General features: G+C 41.9%; 1 long non-coding RNA gene across 1 annotated transcript; it reads right to left on the reverse strand.

Moving 5' to 3' along the window:
• Positions 1 to 1,056: 1,056 nt before the first annotated feature.
• On the reverse strand, positions 1,057 to 3,563 carry LOC133222913 (uncharacterized). The gene is made up of 3 exons (XR_009728410.1): positions 3,471 to 3,563; positions 2,984 to 3,019; positions 1,057 to 1,783 (listed from the first exon to the last, which is right to left on the reverse strand). It is a non-coding gene; the product is annotated as an uncharacterized LOC133222913 (long non-coding RNA).
• Between the last annotated feature and the right edge of the window lie 9,799 nt (positions 3,564 to 13,362).

Consider the following 13,362-nt stretch of genomic DNA (forward strand, 5'->3'; position numbering starts at 1 on the left):
TTGCCAACAGTCCCTGTAATGGGAATGGGACCAACCCAACTCAGTGTGGGTTCAGATGATCTGCAGCCAAGCAAGCCTGGGCAGGAAATGCGTTTTCTGAACGGATTAGGGAAATACGTTGATAGGTGTCTGTTCAGCAAAGGCTGTGCATTCTGGAAGCAGCAGGGTCTGTGGAAAAAATACAAATATGAAATATGTGGAATGTGAATATTAAGAGTTCAAAATGCCTGTATACATAAGGTGCAAATGATTTACCTAACTGTAGCTGTACAGAAACTGGTGTCTAGTGTAATAGATTACACTTTTCATCCTTATCTTCCCACTATGGATCTCTGTCACCCCTTCTGGACAAGCTCATCCTTCGTCCCCCATTTGTGTTGGGACTGTAGGAGAGTAGATAGGCTGGAGAGAAACTTTTAGATAAGTTAGGCAATACGAATTAGGACTAAATCCCAGGGGTCAAATTAATGCTGTTACGGATAGCTTGAATTCTGATATTTCCCAAGGTTGCTGTAGCTCTTTCAAGAGGTTTCTTGGATGCGTATGAAGGGGTCTGTCAATTCCCAGGTTGCTTCAAGATAATTTACACGCAAGTTGCACAGAAAGCTGAACTCCCTAGAGATCAGAGAAGTGCTAAAATGCTCAGTTTCTTCTAATGTAACTTTTCTAGGTGAAAAAATAAGGCATGTCCACTGAGACTTGACAGCCTTGATGACCCAACAGTTTGAGCTGTTCTCACTGCAATCTCTGTTCTTTCGACAAAGATTTTTCACATTTTGAAGGTGTCGCAAGCATGATGTGCAATGAGCTTGTAATATATGGTTTTGAATGGTGTCTTTCATTGCCTAGAGACCTTTAAAACAGGCTCTTTGTGTCTGCTTAGGGCAGTAGTATTGAAGCGGAGGCAATTTTACCTCAGCAAAATAAGAAGGTAAAATCTAGGCAAGAATGCAGTTCCTGAGTCTGAATTATATTTAGCACTAACTCCTTGCAGGCTCTATTTTCACTGTCAATAACAGATGTGCTGTTTGCAGTGTATGGCTGAACAAATCTATTTTCAAACGTCTCCTTGATTCCTTCGCAATCTGTTGCATTCCATCGGTGGTACAATAAGCTGCTCAGTTGGGATAAGAAATGTGGAATATGGGAGCAAAGTTGACCTTATTAATTTTGAGGGGGAAAAAAAGGAGATTAAATAAGAAAGATGTTTGGGTTCTTTTCATTTATTCATTAATAAGTCAAATTAGGAAATCTAGTTTTGCAACTTCAGGCTCCAGGAATGGTGATAGAAACAATAATAAATATTAGCTTTTATTAGTAGAGAATTCTCTTTTGATTACTTACAACTGCTTATTTGCATATACTGTTTAAATTGTACCCATGCCAGAAGTGTCTTTTTAAACAACCATGTGTGATCCGTCTCAATATCTCAATGCGTTGCAGCATTTAAAATTTTATACCACAAATACATGCATTGATTCTTACTCAGCATAGTTATAATAAATCAAATTTTTACTCTGAAAGTAAACAAATTTTAAGTTGACAATTAAATGACTCATTGAGATTGACAAGAAACATTAAAATTTCCCAAGAATATTAACATTCAAGAGCCAGGATTAGTTCCAAGGAATAGCTGTGTCTTCTCTGACTAGGTTTGAATGGTTGGCCTTTCAATACTACCTTATATCAGGGTGAAAATCTTCTGAAAAAGCTTTTAGAGAGTGATGAAATCTTCTGAAGCCTAACACTGAATGCAGCATTCCCAGGGTCTTCCAGGTGGGCACTTCAGTAATTTGGTCAAGACAGAAAAAAAAAAGGAATTAGGGAAGAGGCTGAAGTTATGATACTTATCAAAAAATAAAACACGAAGGTTTTCTTTTTATTAAACTTCTGAATTTTAAGCCTAAAAATTAATGTTTCACCATTGGCACTGGTTTGTGGGGCTGGAGCTTAGAAAGGGGTACAGTATTTCCACAAGAGTCCAAAATAAGTGGGTATAAATCAGTTTCATTCCATTGCCTTGAGTTAATGCCAGGTGAGGGTGTAGCTAACTATTACCCCTATAAATACAAATACATGTTTGTTCACCTTGACTAATTCCTGAGAACAACTTGGGTATGTCATTGATGGCAAACCCAGTGTGTCCAGTATTGGTCTCTGACACAGATCAACTGGCAGGAAACAGGCTATGCCTATGCCATTAAACTCTTGTCTGCCAAAACTGGATCAACTCGTGCAGTTTGCCTCTTGAGAGTGGTATGCTAATGCCTCAATAATGACCAAGAATTATGTGGAGGAGTATTTCTTGGTCCTGGCCAGTAGCGTGCTGAGAATTTAGTTTGTGAGTGTTGTTCCTAGCCTCCCTTCACCTGCATGCTGAGAAAGAGACCATACACTGCACATTCTGCTGCACCTCCAGGAAAGAACAAGGCAGAAAAGGATAATCTTGCCTTGGTTACCCCTAAACATGCAGAGCTGCTCCTCAGGCATCTTTCTCACACTGATACTGTAATGGTCAAAATGTGTGTGGGGAGTTGGCCCTGGCTAGCAGTCAAACTCCACCCAGCTGCTCAGCCAGCACCCTCAGCCATGGGGAAATAGGAATAACAGGAGTGAGCGAGCTCATGGGTAAGGATCAGGATGAAGACATTTGTTGTCTCCTCAGCTATTTCTCATAATTTTGTTCCCTCCTCCTCTGCCTGTCTGGTATTTCCTCCCCTTTCTTAAACAATGTTATCACGGGGGTGGGGGGCAGCATGTTGGCTGAGGGGCTCAGCTGTGCCTGTGGTGGGTCTGTTCAGGGTGGCTGGAACTGCCTCTGTCTGGCACAGGACAGGGGCAGGCCCTGGCCTCATCTCACATAGGCCACCCCTGCAGCATCCCTCTCTGCCAAAACCTTGCCATGGATACCCAACACCGTGTCCTGGAAGGGTAACAGCAGAAAAGCATGGTCTGGAGTATGCTGTCCAAGCTTTGAACATACCCGATGAGGTTGTGCTTAACAGTCCATGAGACGAAACTGAGAAAATAAAGGGATCATGAGTAGAATTAAATTTGCATATTCTATTGAAATATCTTTTTCTTTCTGCCATGTTAACACTGTGCAAATGGTGGTACTCTATTGGCAATGTTATCCATGAATAGAGTTAACTTTCTATGTTATTGCAGTTATGTTATATAGTGCCAATTTTTAGATCAGTGTAATGTTGTATTAATTCAGCAGACCTATAAAAGTCAAAGATAATTGTGGATATATGACACACTTAAACAAAGTTGTAATATCAGTTTAGAAGTAATTCAGGTTCACTTGACAAGAGCTATTTCCCTAAACCCATGTTGACGAGGGTTTATTACATTCCTCTCCTCTAAATCTTTTTAATGTTGAACCAATGAAAAATAGTATTTACTGATTCCAGAAGGAAGGTAAAAGAAAGAAGGTAAGTGAAAGAAAGAGGTAAGTGAAGGCTCACAGTATAGGAATGAGGGCATGCTGGCACTGATGATTTAGTTTAGGGAAACATAGCAGTGCTTCTTTAGCAACCCCTCTTCTGTTTTATGTTTTGCTATCTCTAAGAAGAACTGAAGTCTCCAGATCACTTAAAGAAGGTGAGAGCATAGTGATGAAAGGTTTCTATTCCAAGTCACAACCATGACAACAATGTCAAGCCATTATCTAAAATAGTTCATACAAGCAAAGAAAGGGTTAAAGAGAAAAAGCTGAGATTATCAAAACCCAAGATTCTCATTGCTATCCCCCAAAGGCTATGTTTGATAAATAAGACAAATGTGAAATTGGGAATTAATGAGCAAAATTTTATGTGCTGCATGCTGGGTCTAATAATGAAAGCATGGGCGGCTGGGCCTATCCATATTTGTGGGGCTGTAAATATCAATGACAGGAGAGCAGATGGACTGGAAGGAACAAGCTTTACTCTAGTGACTGCCACATGCCCACCGTTAGGGTTGTGGGACCCATGGTGACAACCCTGCGCCTTCAGAAGCACAGAGGTGTCACCTGCTCAGCCAGCCAGAACCTGATTAGATCACATCCACTGTGTATTTCCTGAATATAACTTATTTTTCCGACTTCCTTTTCTTGATTCTTATCTTTTCTTATCTGGTTGTTTATGCCTTCTCTTTAATGGAAGTCTGGTTCAGCTGACTAAGCTTGAATCCTTTGCAATGTTATTCTAAGCCTGTGGCCAAAAAGGCAGCTAAAAGAAAAACTTTAAACAACCTGATGCTTGTATACATCTGTGAGTGATAACGTTATACATGCATCTGTCATTCTTCAGCAGAGAGTTGTACCAGAAACAGAGCCTGCATTTGTTATCTCTTGCTTTTATGTGGCTTTCTCCAATTGTGTTCAAAAAAAGCCAGATCAGGGTCCAGTAGAAAAAAAGCAAAAAGCCTCCCAGCTTGTCTCTAAGTTTTTCTCCTCTTTCCCCCTCCCTTTCCCTTTCCCTTTCTCCAGTCTCTCCTCCATCTCCTGACGTGGGCTCTTATCTAGCACCATCTCATGTGTTAGCAAATGGAGAAAAAGTTGGTCCTTTATGTAATTTTTCTGAAGTTAATAGAAAAGGTAAAAGCGATAGTTAGCAAATGACAGTCTCTGTTGATGCTTTTAAGAGCTCAACTGGGTAATTGTTTTGGGGTTTATTTTTTTAAACCGTAGTTTAAAAGTTTTAGTGGTGCTATTCTGCCATAGGAAAAGGTCCTTATGAAATCTCTGCACTTTAAACTTCAAACATCATCTATTTGTTTATCTCTCTACAAGAGATACAAGAGAGAGGTGCAGAGGTACATTCAGTACATTTGTACCCTGGACCAGTTAATACTGAGGAAATGAACACGGCTTATGTTTATTGAAAACCCTCTGGTTTGTTACCTGGGAGGCTGAAATACTGTTTCATAAATCACAGAATAATAGAATGGTTTGGGTTGAAAAGGACCTTCAAAGATCACCTAGTCCACTCCCCCTTGCTATGAGCAGGGACACCTTCCACTAGATCAGGTTGCTCATAGCCCTATCTAATCTGACTTTGAACACTTTCAGGTATGGGGGATCCACAACCTCTCTGGGCAGCCTGTTCCACTGTCTCACTACACTTACTACAAAAATCAGTTTTGTTCAGCAGTTATGTAGGACTTCCTGGCCTCCAAAATACCACACTTGACCTTTCAGCTAACTGTTGCAGAGTGCAGCTCTCTCAGGGCCAAATAATCTTTTCCCTTTCGTGTTCCGTAAGATGGAGAATCTGGGAAGAAAAAAAAGGTCATTTGCACAAAACTAGGTAAAAAAACATGGAAATATGAGAAAGTTTCTTTCTGAGTGGGATATTTCTGAGGGGCCCTGGTTCTGTGTAAGGTCAAAGTCAAGGAAAAGGTGCCACTCTAAACACTTCATGCTTCTCCTCCAATCAGCAGGGCTTAAAATGATCTCATAGAAAGGCCTCTCCTTCTCCAGTCTGGTTGCATCTCTCTTTGCAGGACGGCAGACACCACCACTGTAACAACCACCCATTGGAATTAATAGGGATCATCACACAGCTCCTTCATGGGTATCATTATGGTTCACTGTTATCATTACCTGAACAAAAAGCACAAATCTGACTCTCAGTACAGCTCTCTTGTACTGTCAGCCATTTTTCTTTCTCTTTGACTGTTCTCTAGTGTAAAACATTCAAACCACAATTGCCTGCCAACCTCTAAGGTGTCACAGTCTGGAGGCAAACAATGAAAGTGCTTCTGGGCGTATGGGCTTTGTACAGTAGCACACTTGGCTTTGGCTAGACTGTGTTTCACAGTCTGTTGCCATAGCAAGCCCAGCACTGAGAGCAGCATAACTAGCTCAGAGCTGTAATGAGAGAAAGTAGGCTGAGAGGTAGGGTAGGTTGGGCATGGTGCCATGCATATGCAGGTTCAAACTAATGCTGCCTGATGATCCACCTCTGTAGGAGCATCTAGCTGTACTCAAATAAGTAACCTGTCTTCAGAATCTAGACTGCACAGGTGCTCATCTTAGGGGTCCTTTGTAACAATTCAGAGTAGTAGATAATTGAAGAACTATTTTACCAGGCCTCAGGATCACTCCCTGTGAGCCGTCATTCTGGATCCCTCTAACCTGTTTCTTCTGGCTTGCCTTGAGCTTGAAGCTTGCCTAGTGCTGGAGAGTAATTTCATGTTAGGCTAGGAGGTTCTCATGAATGCTCTGCTCTTGCCTCATGCTGGCTAGGGAAGAAGACTTTTTTGACTTTGGTATACAGAACATACAATGAAAGTGAATCATTTCACTTTATGTATTCCTTATTATTTCCTTAAAATCTTGATTTTATTTCTTCATGTGCTATATTCCTTTTTTTTTTTTTTTCTCTCATCCACTTGCAGGTGTGTGTGGATGACTGCCATTTAAAGTGGGCTTTTTGCTCTTTAAAGGGCATCAGAAATCCACATGGACCAAATAACCCTGCATCTGCTCTGTGCAGGGCATGAAAACAGGGAGTATGGAATCTAACTCTAAATTCAGGTTCTTGGTAAAGCTTGTCCTTTAGGTTTAATTGGTGCCCTAGAGGAACATGGAGGCTAGAGTCACCTCTGAGGACTAAAGTAACCAGCCTTTGGACTTAACCTCATTAACCATGTGTGAAACCACTATTGTGATTTCAAAGTCTCACAAAATATTAAATATAGAGCATGCCAGAAGTGATTTTGCAGTTAATAAAAATGTTCATCCATTTAAATAATCAGGCTGTAGTCTCATTACAGCTGTATTGCACGAAACATTATTTGTAGAGAAGAGTTCTTAATCATCCACTTCAGTAAATTTTATAGGGAAACCAGCTTTAGTGAGTGAGTTAATTTCAAAGAATAACATGTTTGGTCTTGGATTATTCTTTCACAGCTGAAAAGAAAATCAAAGTGTTTTGAAAATTATTCTGAAAGAACAGAAAATTATAAACAACGTAAAATGAATGACTTGTAACTGCCCCTTTGCAAAAGAGGAAAATGAACTCACAAAACAGATCCTGCCTCCGGTTAAGAGAAACTGATGTACAGACAACACTTCTTCCAACACAGGGATCAGGCACCAGGGACTTTAGGGAACATAGAGAGACTTTCAACCTTCCAGATGGAAGATTTTACCCTTTTACCCAAAGATCCTTTTAGCCAGTAGACAGTGTTGACATTGCTAACGAGAGATGGCAAATACCTTTTTAACTCTCTCTGTGGTCTTGTGTGCTGTTGTAAACAATACACCTAATAATAGCGGAAATAAAGTCTTTGATGCTGTTAGTGGGTGGGAGGGGGGATTTTGGATGACTTATGTATCATGTTAGTAACAGATATTTTAATGTTAATATGCATGGTTTTGTAGACTTGAAAGGAAAGTGCAGGCCAGGGAGTGCCATCTAAATGAAATGACGTATGTTCTTCTGGCCACAGGCTCATCCAAGGAGTTCATGAAATGGGTGTTTTGCTCATGCATGCTGTCTGTTGTTCTCCTGCCATGCTGCACTGTGAAAAGCCTGCCTCTGTGTTCCTCCCATTAGGTAGTGGGGCACTGCTGTTGGGTCTGCCTGAAACCAGGGTACTCAATCTCATCTCCCCCACCTTGCCTCCCAGGAAGGTGCTCCAGCACCCAGCCACTGATATGGCCCTACACTGAACATGTTCTAGTTGATAGATATCTTTCTTGTACTGATTGAGACAGACAGACCAGGCACAGTACTTCAGGTGAGGTCTGACAACTTCTAAGTAGAGATGGATAATCCCTTCCTGAAGTAATTTCCAACCTGAATTATCCCATAGTGCTATGATATGGGTGCTGGCTAGTAGGTCCAAAAGTTGTAAGTAAATGAGGGTGGCTGAGGGGGGGATACTTGTAGGGGTGTTATAGAAGTTCTTGAGGCAACAAGGGAGAAGTCACAATAAATGCTAGAAATCTCACCTCCAAAAGTTCAGTAAAATAGTCCAAGGTTTTTCTAGAAATCATGGTAATCTTCTGCAAATGGAGCTGATGAACTGATGAACTTCAGAAGAAAATTCCTGAAACAGAACCTGATGATTTTAGGGTATAAGGTAGCATGGGAAATTGTGCTCACTGGAAATGCCTTTTCTATTATTACTGCTTTCAAATGCAACTGAGAGGAAGAAATAGATGCAATAATACTTGCAAGCCTCTTAGTTTCTGGGCATGCTTTGGCATACTTTATCATTGCAGTCCATGGCAAAAACACTTCCTCTTCTCCTGGCTGAGAAGGGAATAAGAAAAAGAAAAGGGGAGGACAACAAGCGATACCATTCTGTTTCTCTGAGCTGGAGACCAGGTGTGTCACTGCCTCATCAGATTGCATCCTAAGCTTCAGGATATTTTGTGTTTTCTTAAAGCTCTGGTTGCTAGAACTGAGAAGTGAGCTCTTATGGTTTTTGAGAACACCTATTAAAAATTGAGGACATCACAAGGTTTAGAGCCTAGAGGGTAAATACTGCCAACCCTCTGTTTCACACTTTTTCCTTTTTTAACTCTACTCCCAGGAGTAAGTTGGTCAAACTGGCCACCATAATGGCATTTCTACCTCCTGGGCCACTAATGGTTCAGACAAACCTGTGGTAAAAATGGAAGATGTCATTTCTGGGGTTTAAGCTACCTTTTTACCTGCTGATGGTGAGAAGCTACGGACACAAGTTTCTGCTAGGGCAGATGGTGAAGGAGGTGGGTTCTGGGTTGTTGGGGAGCAGTGGCAGTCCAGACCCCACATGCACATCTCCTGTCTGGTCTTCAGGGGCTCTATGCTGGAGAAAGAGGAGGAGGAGATTTTCTGCTTTCACCATAACCATGGCATAGGACTGGAGTAAATACCTACTGGATTTGGAGCTGTTTCCTACCACAGGTGGTCTTTCTTCTGTCATGACAGCGGCTACATGCAAAGACACAGGTACTGCATCTGAGAAACAGGGCTGTGCTGACAAACAAGGGATGGGGTACCTGAGGTGCTCCACAGAGCCAGTGCCTTGGTGGGTATGTGACTGGATAAAATTATCCTCTTGTAAATCACCCCTGAGGGGAGAAGAAGGGAAATGTGATGTGCCCCAGCTCTGAAGGGTCGTTAGTGCAGCAAGCTCCTTGTACCTGTTCCAGTGATGAACGTGTTTGACTTGAGTTGTACAAAATCTGCTTTAAAAATTCATGTTTCCTTTTTCCTCCTGCCTTTGTTAGCTCTGTGTGCTGCTTGAAAAATGACTCACCCCTCTAGAGACCGCTTTAAATTCAAACAGCTGAACCACTGCTTTTGACCGATGTTTTGTGGAAAGATTCCCCTGGCCTTTGCCAGCTCTTTTGGGCAAACACTTTTTTTGCCTTGCCATGCTGATGCATTTGTGTGTCCCATCAGAGAGTGCAAGATAAAGGTTTTGAGCCAATTCTTGTCAGAACAGTGGAGGCAAACTTCAGTTCAATGTGAAAGTCAGGCCAGGAAGTGACGGCTCAGGTGTGCAGAGTGTGACCTGTCCTGGGTGAGCCTGAACATGGCACGGCTTCATGCTGTGCATGCAGCAAAAGGTGTGTGACACAGTACAGCTGAGGGTACCAGAAGGGCTGGGTATTTTGGCTGTTTTGGGGTATATTGTTGTTACTTGTAAATAGACGTTTAGGACAGTTTTGTATGACACCTGGAGACAAAAAGACTGTTATATGAGTATCTGAGAGTTAGTGTAAAAAAGCTATGATCACACAAAGGAAAAAATACACTTTCTTCCTCACCAGAACAGTCAGGAGTGGACAGGGTTTATGTTGATCACAAATACTCACAGATTTTACCATTTTGTCTGCAATAACACTAAGGCTACATTTGCTTCTGGAAAATATTCTAGATGCATGGCATGGAGGCTAAATTTTAGCCAAGCTATTTCATTCATGATGTAGCTGTTCTCTTTCTCAATTACGTCTTGAATAGGTGTTGATAAATGTTCCCATTTGCAGTAAAATTCAGAGGCAGAGAGGGTTTCATCTTAATTTTGGAGTGACCATATGTGATCAGGAACTATTAATATTGATCACCACAATCTAATTCAAAGCAGAGAGCAAAACGCGGGATGTTAAAGCCTTGGGCAAAATTGTCATAATTTACTGTTACAGGGAAAACCTGATGGTTAGCTGCTTAGACTAAAAATCCCTGAGAGTTTTCCACGGGAAAGTTTTATTAAAGGCCTGCCATGATAAACATAGTTATACAGCACTCCTTGCTCACATGTGTAGTTACATATATATTTAAGTATCTGTAAAAACTAATTCCCTTGCCTATGTTAAATGACATTTTAGATCATTTAAGGCGGGGGGGGGGGGTGTGTGTGTGTGTTTATAATACCATAGAATTATTTGTATCAGTTGTATTGCTTTTTTTCTAACTTCTTATATTTTATTCAGCTCAACCAAATTCTTTTTCCTCCCTGAAAATCCCCAAAGCTAAAACCAGAAGGATCAGTCAGCTTCCTCATTCCTGTCATTGTGTCTGCGTGGAAACATTTTATCTGAGTATAACTGGTTTTGCACTGTGGAAATATTTAGCCCAGCTTGAGGAAACCAGTTTGGTGTTCTCAAATACCAGGTTGGTGCTGTGAGCTGGGGTAAGGCTGCACTTGGTGCCTGGGTATGCATTCAGTTGGCCTGTGGGACAGGGACAGTGCAGGAGAGGGAGCATAGGTTCCCCTGCCACCACATCCGTGCATGGCAGTGCTCAGGCTTGACTGTGGTGTGTGGTGGTGAGTTTTGTCAGGGCAGTGCAAGCTGGAGCTGACACCGGCCTGGAATGCCTGAACCCTGCAACCAGAAGTGGGAGAGTGGAACAGGGCAGCCCTTTTCTCGCTTCCTGTGATGGCACCGTGTGACCTGCAGGGCTTTGCCCACTCCTGGGACACAGGCAGGACCCAAGCCTGTAAGGATCATTTTCACACCGCTGTGCACTTGGTGAGGTGGGTACAGTGAGCTGTACTGCAAGAACTGGAGACATGACTCCCATGGTTCAGGCACGGGTGCTCAGTTTCATTCAACATCATCTTACTGAGGAGCACATGGCAGCCATGGCCCTGGGGACGGCAATGGAACTGTGGATGCTGCCAGAGATGAGCAGCCCTCATCCTCAGGTGGCACCAAGCTCTGTGCCACAGGTAACCATGCCCAGATGTCATCCCCTGGGAGTGGATGCATCACCTACATGTGTATGTCCGTCTCTATGAGGCATTTTAGGCAATTGTAGATGATACCAAAGTTACACTCTCAAACTCGTTACAGGCTGGCAGAGTTATATTCTGCCCACATTTATAGGACAGACTATTAAACCGATACAATGGGTCAGACTACATGCTGAGAAACACTAAAAACCCAGCCTCATGTACCCCCTTCGTAGGTACTGAATGTCCACAGTTTGCAGACTGCAACCTGGGCAAAGTTCTTTTCAGCAAACAGCTGTATCTATTTAAGTGCGGGTATTTTTCCTTTGAAGGATAGTTTTTGAGCGCAGGGCACCCTTGTCAGGCAGGTTTTTCTTGTCCCAACCTTGTGTCTGCATTTGTTTCTCCACAAAGCCATGGAAAATTGTCAACTTGGAGATAGCAGTTTAGCTGGATCAGTTTTCATTTTCCTCTGTACATGGCACGCTGCCAGCAGGTTAGAGTTGAGGGCCAAGCATCTGAAATCTGAAGTTCTATTCCCAGCTGTTCCATTAACTTGTTCTCCATCCTTAGGCAAGTGGGTTTGGGGTTATTTTTAATTGCATCAACAGAAACAGTGTGCCACCTCAGAGGGTTTAATTAATGTCTGTAAAACATTTCAGGATGAAGACAGGAATGATTCCACATGGTACCCATGGTGTCTAATGGCCAGGCCAGGGGCATGCCATCCCTCTGCAGAGCAGGCACTAGGACATTGGTATCAACCTGACATATGAGACACTTGGTTCCCTTTGCTCCCTACCTTAAACACCTGCATCAACTGCCAGTTTCTTTTCTCAGCTGATCATGTTAAAGCTCTAATTGTATTGATTTTAGAGCAAATAGAATTGATTTTAGAGTAAATCACCTGGAGATTGTAGGGGAGATCCAGAGCCCATTTAAATCACTAGGGACCTTACATACACTTTGGTGGATCTGGGGTGAGCAAGGGCAATATTTGCAGGATAGTAATAGCCAGAGCAATGCTCCAACTATGTTAATACTTAAGACCATGTTGAAAAGGTAAGGAAATGAAGATGGAGCTGATCCAATCCATTCATCAGCTTCTTTATTACTTAGCAATCCTGTCCCATTTACTTTCTTGTTATAGGCATGGGTGATATGGCTGACAGATAGACACAAGCCAGATCATTCTTGATATCATGAAGTCCACATGCACACAACAGAATTTGGCTTCTTCCCTGTTTTGAACAATAAACTGAGATGAAAAGGACTGTGTTGCTAGTTATGTGAAACGTTTTAAGTGAACTTGGAAAGAAAAAAAAGCCTGGTTTACGACCAAATCAAATGGGTTTTTAGCCTAATGAGCAGTGTCTAAAACTTCCCTGTGTCACATTCTTGGATCTTACATCCAAGCAAAACACCCACTAATTCTAACAGAATTCAACTGCATTTGTAAAAATAAAATATGCAGGCTTATAAGGCTGAAATTTCCTCAGTCGAGGAATTTCCTGTAGTAAAAAAAATCCTAATTAAAACCAAAAGAATCAGGGAGAAGTGCCACTGAGAATTTAGAGTATCTGTTTTTTTTTATCAAGAACTGCTATATGTAGTATTTTGTGCATGTAGGTAGCCCATGACTGAGCCCAGCTGTACAGTGCTAGAATACCAGATCTGTCTGCATCAGCCTCTGTGAAGCAGCTTGTAAACAGAGGAGAGTCACTGTGAAGTCTGAATAAAATAGCTATGAAACGTAAGGCAGCTGTGAACATGACTTACCTCTGCGGTGCAGCCACTCCTCAGTGAAGCTGAAAGGGTCTCATAGCTCTAAGGAAAAAGGGGGCAGGAAACTTTTATTTCCTTAAAATCTTAACATGTGCCTGTTCAATGTTTCTGCAGGAGCACCACAATGGCCAGAGCTATGAAAGTGCAAATACTTCATGGATGGTCTACAGACTTTCTAATGCAGCTATCAACATCCAGACCAGTTTTCTCAGGGCTGCTGGTAACTGCAAAAGGTAGGTCTGAACTGGGTTATGTTTGTAAGATGCTTTTTAGATTAGCTTCTCCTTATAACTCCAGAATCCTGAGTCAGTTGTGACCTTTGAAATGTCTTTATTCTTCTCATCATTGTTTTGACTCTCTATAGTCCAAACTAAGATATCATTAAGTAAGCTACATTTAATTTAGGTGCTC

This window comes from Neopsephotus bourkii, unplaced genomic scaffold (genome assembly GCF_033783945.1).
Source record: "Neopsephotus bourkii isolate Nb327-2 ecotype Australia unplaced genomic scaffold, CSIRO-AGI_Nbou_v1 NB_1624, whole genome shotgun sequence".
In the NCBI taxonomy this organism is placed as follows: Eukaryota; Metazoa; Chordata; class Aves; order Psittaciformes; family Psittacidae; genus Neopsephotus; species Neopsephotus bourkii.